At 40.2% G+C, this 9775-nt stretch overlaps 1 long non-coding RNA gene across 3 annotated transcripts in view; it reads left to right on the top strand.

The window, feature by feature from the left end:
• The first annotated feature begins 6374 nt into the window (after positions 1-6374).
• The window catches only part of LOC129209604 (uncharacterized), a 104308-nt gene continuing 100907 nt past the window's right edge, over positions 6375-9775 (top strand). For all 3 annotated transcript variants that reach the window (XR_008578122.1, XR_008578124.1, XR_008578123.1), the window contains exon 1: positions 6375-6686. This is a non-coding gene — a long non-coding RNA (uncharacterized LOC129209604). The remainder of the gene's footprint in view (positions 6687-9775) is intronic.

The following is a 9775-nucleotide window of genomic DNA, read 5'->3' as shown; positions in this document are numbered from 1 at the left end:
TTTAAACTTCTGTGATCTGCCACCATTAAAACTGGCAAAACTTGTCTTTGATTTCAGCGAACAATGACTTTCGATTCAATCTTACTGCTTTATACTGAGGAAAGTATTTACTCCTTGAACAGACAATGTTTTCCTGCTGAATGTGAGTTAATTTGAATACTTACTAGGAAATCTTAAATACTAACAGTGTAATGCTTTTCCAAAGATGAGATAGAAGAGGGGCTATTTAATATGAGTAGTTGCATTTTGTGTTCTTGAGATAACCCTGAGTTTACTACTTTGTGATGAGGAATAGCTGCAAGGAAAAAAAAACCCCACAATTATGAGTTCCAGTAACCATTGGCCATCAAATAGTATTGAGTGTACATCTCAGATGGAAAATATTGCACATTATTGCTATGTTGACTGGTTCAGTAATAACATGCTTTTTATTCTTATATAAATGACTTTTCAAAGGTGGGTTGCTCCTTACCCGTGGATGTGGCAACGTGGGGAGTGGTGGTGATGGGTATGGTGTGTCTCACAGCTTCTCGCCTCAGACACGAGCTGGGTAAATAATGGGAAAAATATCATATTTGGTTCTCTACAGGGAACAACCACTGTCACAGCTGGAAGGGGACCTTTTTCTGTTGTAAATACAACAATTCAGCGCTTTTGGAGTGAGTTATCTGAACCACAGCTGGGAGGACAAGGTGTCTGGCCACATGCTCTTGCTGCTGCCTTTGCACTGGTTTTGGTGTTTGCACCGTCAGTTGACTGAACTTGCAAAAATGGCAAAAAAAAAAAAAAAAAAAAGAGTGCAGCAAAAGAGGGAGTAGCTGTTTACAGGCATAATGTGTCCAATTGCTCTGTGTTGCGGTGCCAGAAATTTTGCAAGGGTGAAGCAAGGAGAGCGTGGGGGGAAGAGCCTCAGCAAAGGGAAGGGCTGTGAGAGAAGGGCTGTGAGACCTTCCTCACCGAGGAGCTGTTAATTTTACTCAGATGTTTTGTGAACCCATGCCCTTGAAGGGAGGACATCAGGCTGGTGAGCAGGACCTACACTTGCTTATTGGTATAAGATTCTTAAATGTAACTCACAGATTCACTTACTCATTCTTTCTTCAGGCTTTTCCAAGCTTTCCTGGTTATTTAAACCAATTAGATCACAATTAATTTCTTTTTGTGAGGGCTGAAAAAGGCGGTGACTGTTGCAGGTTTTTTTCTATCATCTCTTATTTGTCATTTGTTGTTGTATTTAGTAAGTAGTAATCCATACTTTTTCTTGTTTTATTTCACTTCAGTGGTGTCTGGCAAATCAAACCAGGTTTGCAGTGTGACCCTTGGTGCAGGTGGTGCTCTGCTTTCAGGCAGATGGGTGCACTGTACATCCAGGACCACAGCTCCCGCCTCAAGTTACTGACGCGCTACGGCTGACTACAAATTCTTATTAGCAGACTTCTCCTTCTGAGATCTGAGCTAGAGAGTATTCAGAAAAGATCCAGCAGAACATAGATGTGAGGATTTCCAGCTCTGTTCTCCACACTCCTTCCAGGACCAATTTTTTTTTTTTTTTTTTTAGGAGAGAAATACCATTGGAAAAAAATCCCATCCAGCTCTAGAGAACAGTAGTAGTCTGATGACTTTTTAGAGGTTTTATGTTTCGAAGGGGTAGGCAGTGCAATCGAGGAATATATCTGTTGGTGGAAACCTAGGGATCTGATCAGAGAGACAGAAAATTGTGCAAAACCTGAAACATTAGGTCTTACTCAGTACAATTTATTCATAAGAAACAGGAAAACAAAGATCATATTTGAAGCAAGTTACAAGAAGAATTAATAACACAAAAAATACCAAACATCTAGTCGATCACAGCTGTTTACCATAATAGATCTGCCCCTCCTCGTGTGGGGAAAAAGGCTTCCTGTGAACATTTCAGCAACTCCAAATGATGATACGTTAAAAACAAATCTATTTACCTTGCTTGTCCCTTTTTTCTACTCCCTCCTGTAAACAATATAATGACTGAAGTGATTGGACAATCATTAAATATTAAAAAAATAATTTCAAATGCAATTTTAAAAAAACGTTTGTAATTAGGATGAGTTAAAGAGTGACATAGATATCCTAAGGACTTTGTTTCTTAGCAACACATTCATGGAGTCTCTCAAAAAAGTCCTGTGGTTGCAGGAATATAAACATGTATCTATCTAGTTGTTTAATTTCAGCACCATGGTTGCAAAATAAATATTTGCTACAGAAGTTTGCAAAGATAAACCCATTTCACTTTTTTTTTTTTTTTTTTTTTTAAAATCTACTGCCGGTAGTAGGTTGACAAGTTAAAATACTTGTGGCAAAAAATTGTTACCAGTAAAACATCACTACCAAATAGCTACCATTCCCAGCAAAAGTTTGTGTGTGTATTTACTTTCATCTGAGGCCAGCATAAGAAAAATATTTTAAGTTCCATTATCAGTTATAAATTCAGATATTTGTAATCTGAAACAATTTCTTCATTGGATTACATATTTCAGTCCTATTTTTGCTTCAGACGCGCTGAAGGCAGACTGTGTGGAAGTGAGGGCTCCGGTAGGACAACTTATAATAGTCCACGCCAAAGCAGCCTGGTAGCCTAGAGTGAAACTTTTGCAATGTCACTTGGACAAGATTTAGAAAAAGTCTAAATTCCATTTCAGGATTCAAATTTTTGATTTTTATAATCCCTGATGAGCAGTGACTTCTGGTAATTTCTAGGGTGCCTTAATTTTCATCCATGAAGTTCCCCGGATGCCTGGAACACCATGTGCTAGCTGCTGTTCCTTCCGGTCTATGTAACACTGTCAGGAGAGGAAGATGAAGAAGGTGAAACTCGAGTCCATGATTCCCTGAAACACTTCAGCCCCCACTTCTGAAAGCAGTGATTAGACATCCGTCATCTGTGTTGAAGATACTCTGGTTTGCAAAACCCAGTGTGACTGACCCCCCAGCGGGGAAGGATCATGACTCCGCAATGCGTATCTGGAGTGCTCACCCCTCACTGTGAGGGTGTTCACCCCTCACCCTCAGCTGTGCTGAGCCCCAGGGTCCAATTATTGCTTAACTCATGACAACCATGTCCCTTTGTGAGTATGAGACCTTGAACTTGATCTGTTCCTCTGGTCTGTGGGTGATGTGACTTGCTCTGTTGTTTTCCCTTTTCTTTCTCTGGTATTTTTCCACTGCAGTGGAGGCAATATCTGAGGCCTTTGGCTGATCCGTCTTGGCTGTTACCAGCCCCTCTGCGGTGGGCAAGATTTCTCTTTCCATGGTGACAAACTCAAGGAAGCTGTGCTACCAAGTTTCAAAAGAACAAGGTGGTACTCACCTTCAAAGCTTGCCTTGCTCTGAACAGGGGGTTGGACACGATGCACTCCAGGATCACTTCTAACCTAAATTATTTCATGTTTCTTGCGCAAATTCTCAGCCATATATCTCAAGTTGGGCTTGTCAAAAGTAGAGCTCATTCTCTCGTCTCTATTTGCGGCTGATGAAATAGGATTTCTAGTGGCTGGGCTTACTCTGTCAACAGATTTGTGCCTTCTGGCAAAATCTTTGGTGTACTCCATAAACTTCTGATGTCTGAAGTTCCTTGTAGTTACCCTTCTTCCAGCTCATGTTGCCTGCTACTGTGGGAGATCAGCAGTGATCCCCTTTAATATCAGCTTTGCACAATCCAAACCAAATACCCTCTTTGTTTGCACATCCTGGGTCTTAAAACTTAACAGAGCACATTAAAATTTCTTATTTATGGCTTTACATCATCTCCCAGAAGAGAAGGGGTGATTTTTAAGAACAGGTGGTGGCAATATAAAATTTTAGATGATGTAAAATTAAATATCTCCTTCAGATTTATCTGCTCCAAATGTACCCACATGTTATATGCTTCTCTGCAAAGACGTTTAACCAGGAGATAATTTTTACTGCTTTACTACAGTCCATAGAATCAGAAACTTGCAGACAAATAGCACATGGAAAGGCAATGGTAAAAGTTTTTGGGGAAAAAGCTGGAATAAAAAAAAAATTCTTCTCACTGAGAGCTTTAGCAAATAACCATAAAAAAAGTCCTCTGCCACTTTATTTAAGAAGTTTAAGGTGTCTGAATCTGCCAAGATATAAACAACACCTTACCATTTCAGTGATCCTCTGCCTCCTGCTTTCACACAGACATCGTACAAAGCCTCACGTCGTGCAAATGGCAGAGTCTCTTGGGAAATGTAGAAAAATTCCACAAGAAAGAAATGCACTTGCTTTTAAAGCAAAATTATTTAATTAAAAAAAAAAATCTAAAATAATCTGTCTAAGAGAAATCACCGCTTTTCATCACCTACTGGTGTCTGTTTGCAGACTGCCAAATCGAAGCGGTAGAGCTGCAGCTCAGGGGTCTGCTTCGCGTGCCGCACTGTCGTCTCCTCTGCACGTACGTTTTGGGTGAGCTGTCTGCTGTGTGTGAGTAGGAGCTAATGGCCAGAAGGAAGGATGGGGGTTTGGATGATTTAGCCTTCAAAGCCGAGTAAACTATTCTCATGTATGTAAGATGTGTTTACAGTTTTATACAGAAATATCAGTCTTTATACATAGCTTTTCAGTAATCTTCTCTTCCAAGAAACCATTAATCCACTTTAGTGAGAGACTATCATTCTCAGGCTGTTGTGTTTTATTGGTTCAGTACAACAGAACGAATAAAGTGATTTTTAAAGTGTTTGCAATGTTTAACATTACATTTTTTTTGGTATACTTACTGTGAGCCCGTTCCTCTTGAATTCACTGGCAGAGTTCAGATTGACTTTGACGGAACAGTTTTCAGTTCTGGAAGATTTGACAGAGGTATAGTAAATCATTCACTGAAGAAATACTGATGTGTTTTAAAATTACTTCCTTCCACCAAATAACTTGCAACTTGACACGAGTGAATCCCACAAAATATCACTCACTGCTTCATTTCACTCCCAAATAAATGTTCACATTTCGCCACGTTTGGCTGGTGTATTTCTGCTCACTTCAGTGTCTTCTTGGGAAATAGTTTGTTTCCCAAGAAATAACTTATACGCTTTCAGTGATCTGAAAGGAACACACTAGATAATTTGCAAATATATGAGAGAAACAGGTTTCTCCCTTGAACTTTTGTAAACTTTATTTCAAATATTTCTGTTTTGAAACAAAGGAAAAGCAATTGTCAAGTGAAAGTTAGGATCATTCATAGATAAAAAGTTACTTTCTTTTTTAAAACACTTCAGGTCATCAAACAGGAACTATGCTTTCTGCTGTAATTAAGCAGGGATGATTCTCCCAACTTGCATACCTCTTCTTTACTAAGAATTATCCAAGTCATTGTAACTAATTTAAGAGGATGACATTTTGATGACAGGAAATGAATTATTGTAATACTGATATCCCAATAATGGAATATCACCTACTACGTCAATAAACTATGCGCTTGGTTTTGGTCAGCAGATTGTGCTGTAAATAGTCCTGGTGGTGCTAAAATGTCAGCAGTTCCTGAAGATGCTTAGGGTGGTAACGTGTAGAAAAAGAACGGTCTGAGTCAAAGCCTTGTTAAGGTTATACGTGAGTGCCGGTGGCTCCTGGCAGCGCAGTAATTAATGTACAGTCATACATACTGCCACGGCTTGCTTAGGTAATTTCCCTTTCTTAGCTATGAAAATTTGAAATGCCACTTTAATTTCAGAGCTGTGCAGGGAATAACCAGGGACTCGTCCCAGGGTGTACGTATCTGTGCACCACATGTTTTCCATAGAAATATGGAATTACTGTCATTTTGCAGTGTAAATGTTCAGCAATGAAATAGAATAAAGCAGTAATTTTAAACAGATTATTAGGAGTCGGTGATGATATTCAAAGTTGTTACTTGCATGCATTTTTTATTTTCTTCCATAAAAAAATCTTGGGAGATGTAAATAAAATCAAGAAGGATGTTAGACTATTGTAAGTACGTGTCTCAGTCTGATCTCAGTGCTAGTGTGAGGCTTGGATCTTGGATATGTTAATGATAAGTGAGATCACAAAACATCTGGAAAAATCCTGGATGACAAAACCAAGCCAGTATAACTTCATAAAAGGTAAAAATCTCAAGTGTGATGTTGTCTGGTATACTTATTGTCAGGGAAATTATGCAAAGAACAGATGGGGAAAGTTACAGATGTAGCCTTCCTGAATTTCAAAATAGCTTTTGACAGAGTCCAGTACCATGGCTGAATGGATGCGCTTAGTCCATATTTCTATACTTGATCCATATCTCCAAACAAGGGAAAAATTTGGCTGGAGACAAGGCAATGTATATAATGTGGGTTAAATGACAGTGTCATTCACACGCCAGCAGAATCCCAGCCAGAAGAGTCGCTCTGCGTGATCATGCTCTCGCCAGGAGCCAAGATGATGCGGCAATGCTTCCCCATCTGTTTTACGCTGCAGGTCGCTCCAGAGACACCCCAGATAAGTCCCACTTGACGTTGCCCCCCACGTTCTTCTGGGTGATGCTCCTGTGGTCGGGATGTGATGCTTCCCAGTGTCGGCCTGCGGAAGCCCTGTGGAGTGGGGACGTTGCTGAGCCCAGCTGCTGTGACATCCCAGATAAGTCCTCGAGAGGCTGGGTGGAGCGGCTGAAAGCCCTGCCAAGCCTCCAGCATCAGCAGATCCGCTACGCAGTTTCTGAGGTAGGTGAAATCTCTTATTTATGTCCTGGCCAGTGCAAGAAAGGTTGGTCTGAAGCCGGGATGGTGAGATGAATGTGGATTCTTTTCATTGTGAAAAAGGAGAAAAAGATCAGTCCTGCAGTAGATTATTTTTTAAATAATAAAACATTTCACCTGAAATACAGTTCTGTGAGAGCATGCTACCCAGAGGGCATCAGCTCCTCCACTCTTCTTGGGACCCTTATTCCTCAGGGAGATAGAGGTCACCTGAGAGCAAGAACTAATTACAAATGTTCCCACTTACCTCAGGACTTAGTGACTATGTGCGGTCAGAGCAAGGAAATCTCTCAAACAAGGCCGTGGGGACGGTAGGTACAGCTTGCAGGAGCGGAACAGGAATTCTTCATTTGCTTGAGACACTTTGGTTTCCTGCCCTGGACGACTTAATAAAATCAACCTGCAATGTGGGCAGTAATGCCATGCCAAGGGGTTCACCTACTGTGGAGCCGGCTCAGAGAGAGGCAAGGACACGGAAGTAGAAAGTCCAAATAAATTCAAGGAATATCAGCATTTTCTGTGGAAAGCAGTATTGCTACTTTTGTGAACTGGAAGAGAAATCAAAGCAAGGCTGGGTGATTTTTGTTGGTATTTCTGTTGTTATGTCCTGCTACCCGATATGGGAGAAACTTCGTGTTTTGTTTCATTTGGTCTGAACGTGGGACTCATTTCTGAGGTGACCCCAGGTTCGAGTTCTATAAATCCCAATATAGCAACAGTGCCCCTTCAAATTCAGATTTATTAAATTAAAATGGTGCCCACATTGAGGCTGAATCAATTATTTTTACTCACATGGAAAAATAGCTTAATCTGTAATCCTAGCCTGCTACAGAAGAAACTATTAGGAAAACAAACCAATATAGAGAGGAAAAGCTACCCCATAGCACTTTTAATCAGCACTCTTGTTGCCAAACTCTCTTGTCATTTCTATTTTTCATCTTTCCTCTGGTTTTTCCATGTCTTTCTTCTCCTTTCTGATTGCTTTGTATTTTTTGCATTGGTGATGGGGATTTATAGTAGAAATAATCAGATCTTGCAGTGTTACAATTCTGATATGCTTTTATATCACAGTTCCTTCCCCCAGCTGTCCATCTTTACTGCTTATCTTCAGGACGACAAAATACTCATCTCCTCCACTGTTTTGTACATTAGTAGTTAGCAGCAAAATCAATGCATAATGTCTTTCAAAATTAGAAGTGATGCAGAAAGACTGAGTTCCTTCAGAACAAACAAAGGTAGAATAGCTATCAGTGAAATGCGTGTGGCAGAGGACAGCGTAACGCAGCACACCGTATTCGTACTGCGAATTCAGAGCCGCCATCCTCTCAGCCCGTGTGCTGTGCAAAGCAACGAGTACAAGGACAGGGCTTGCAACTGCCCCCTTTTCTGAGAAAATTTCTGAGTGGAGGGCACATGCTGAACGGAATTAACTCTCTGCTGGGGGGAACCTGAATAGCACCCACAGCCCCCATCTCCTCTCCACGAGGGTCTGCTTGGCCAAGGGAATCAGATCAGCTTTGCTGCATCTTACCTGCTTTCTCTGCAAGGAACAACAGCGAGAACATGAGGGCAACTTAGGACTGTGCTACTGATTTCTACTGATTTAATTACTTTTATGCACTGTGCTTGCTAATTCTTTTTTTTCTTTTTTTTTTTTTTCCCCTCTTCTCCCCTAGTATTAACAAACATTTCTCACTCTTTGCAAAGAAAATGAGAAATAATAGTGGTCACTCATTAAAAGTTGATTCTCCAATGTCTTTTCAAATTGCCATAATCTTTGCTACCAGTTTAGAGCTGCTTGTTCTGATTTGGGGATGAGTTATTCTTACTGTGACCTGCGGTGAATGATTCCACTGCTGCTAAGCAGTGATGACTCATGTTGCAGTTTTTCGTGAGTGCAATGTGTCTGCTAGTCCTACTCTAACACCTCAACTGAAAATGACAGTCCACAACCACATGGCCTGCCTAAGATAAAAATAGACGTGTACGTAGGGTTAAACCAGCGATGCTCAGTAAAGTCACTTGTGCTGAAGACACTATGTTCAAGTTCTGCCATCAAGAGGAAAGGAGGGTCCAGGTGAATTCTTCAACTTGCGTGAGAGGAACTCATCCTTACTTGGTGGGACTCCATTCCAGCTATGGTTATGAGGAAAGCTCCTACTTATCTGGGGAAGATGAATAAGTAGCTCCCTCCCCCATTCCCTCAGATATATAAATATGCAAAACTTGTTCACTGTTAGCTAATAACTCCGTATGTGTGAGGCAATGTGTGTGAGGCAACATGCCACTACTTAACAAACTGTTTACCAAAACAATGCGGGGGTTGCAGGAGAAAGGTTGTCACAGTGCACAGGCTCCACGCTTTTCTGACGGTTTCTTTGTGTGCCATTAAAAATGTACACTCTGAGTTTGAAGCTCTGCCCCTTTGTTTGACTCTGCCCAGTTTGTTTGACTGGATAGAACTCTATTTATATTTAACATAATTTTTATATTTAAAAATTCCCTGTAGCCACAAAGACCTGACAAATATTTATTAAAATTTTGCAGTTACTCTAAATTTATTATTATGTAAACAAAATCCCTGATGCATTAAAGGACTAACCTGACAAATGTCTTCTTGAGACATCATGCAAAACATAAAAATAGCTACTTGGTTCTTTAAAAATATGCCAAGGCTATAAATTAGCCCATCAGAAGGCTTTATTGTCTTTCACCCGACAAAGAAACACAGATGCCTTCTTCAGTGTCAAAACTAGAGGTTGTTGTTATGCCAACATCCAAAGCTTCAAGCCAGCTTCGTTTCTCCAGACTGCATATCTTTCTAATTTATGCAAAACTCTTTGCGTGATAAACATAACTAGCTCTTATCCATCTAGTTAAAAGTGTTACAGCACTCTAAGTGGAAGGAAAAACCTGGGATTGTGGAATGGTCAGAAAAAGCAAGACAGAATGAAGATTTTTTTTTTTTTTTAGGCAGCCTGAAAAGAATTTGAAAAATAATGAAAACGAACATTTTTATTGAAAAACAAAGTCTGGTTATTTTTTAAATATTA

The sequence above is a fragment of the Grus americana genome, chromosome 8 (assembly GCF_028858705.1).
Source record: "Grus americana isolate bGruAme1 chromosome 8, bGruAme1.mat, whole genome shotgun sequence".
NCBI lineage: Eukaryota > Metazoa > Chordata > Aves > Gruiformes > Gruidae > Grus > Grus americana.
Note: the sequence above shows the minus strand (reverse complement) of the source record. Positions and strands in the feature narration are given on the sequence as shown.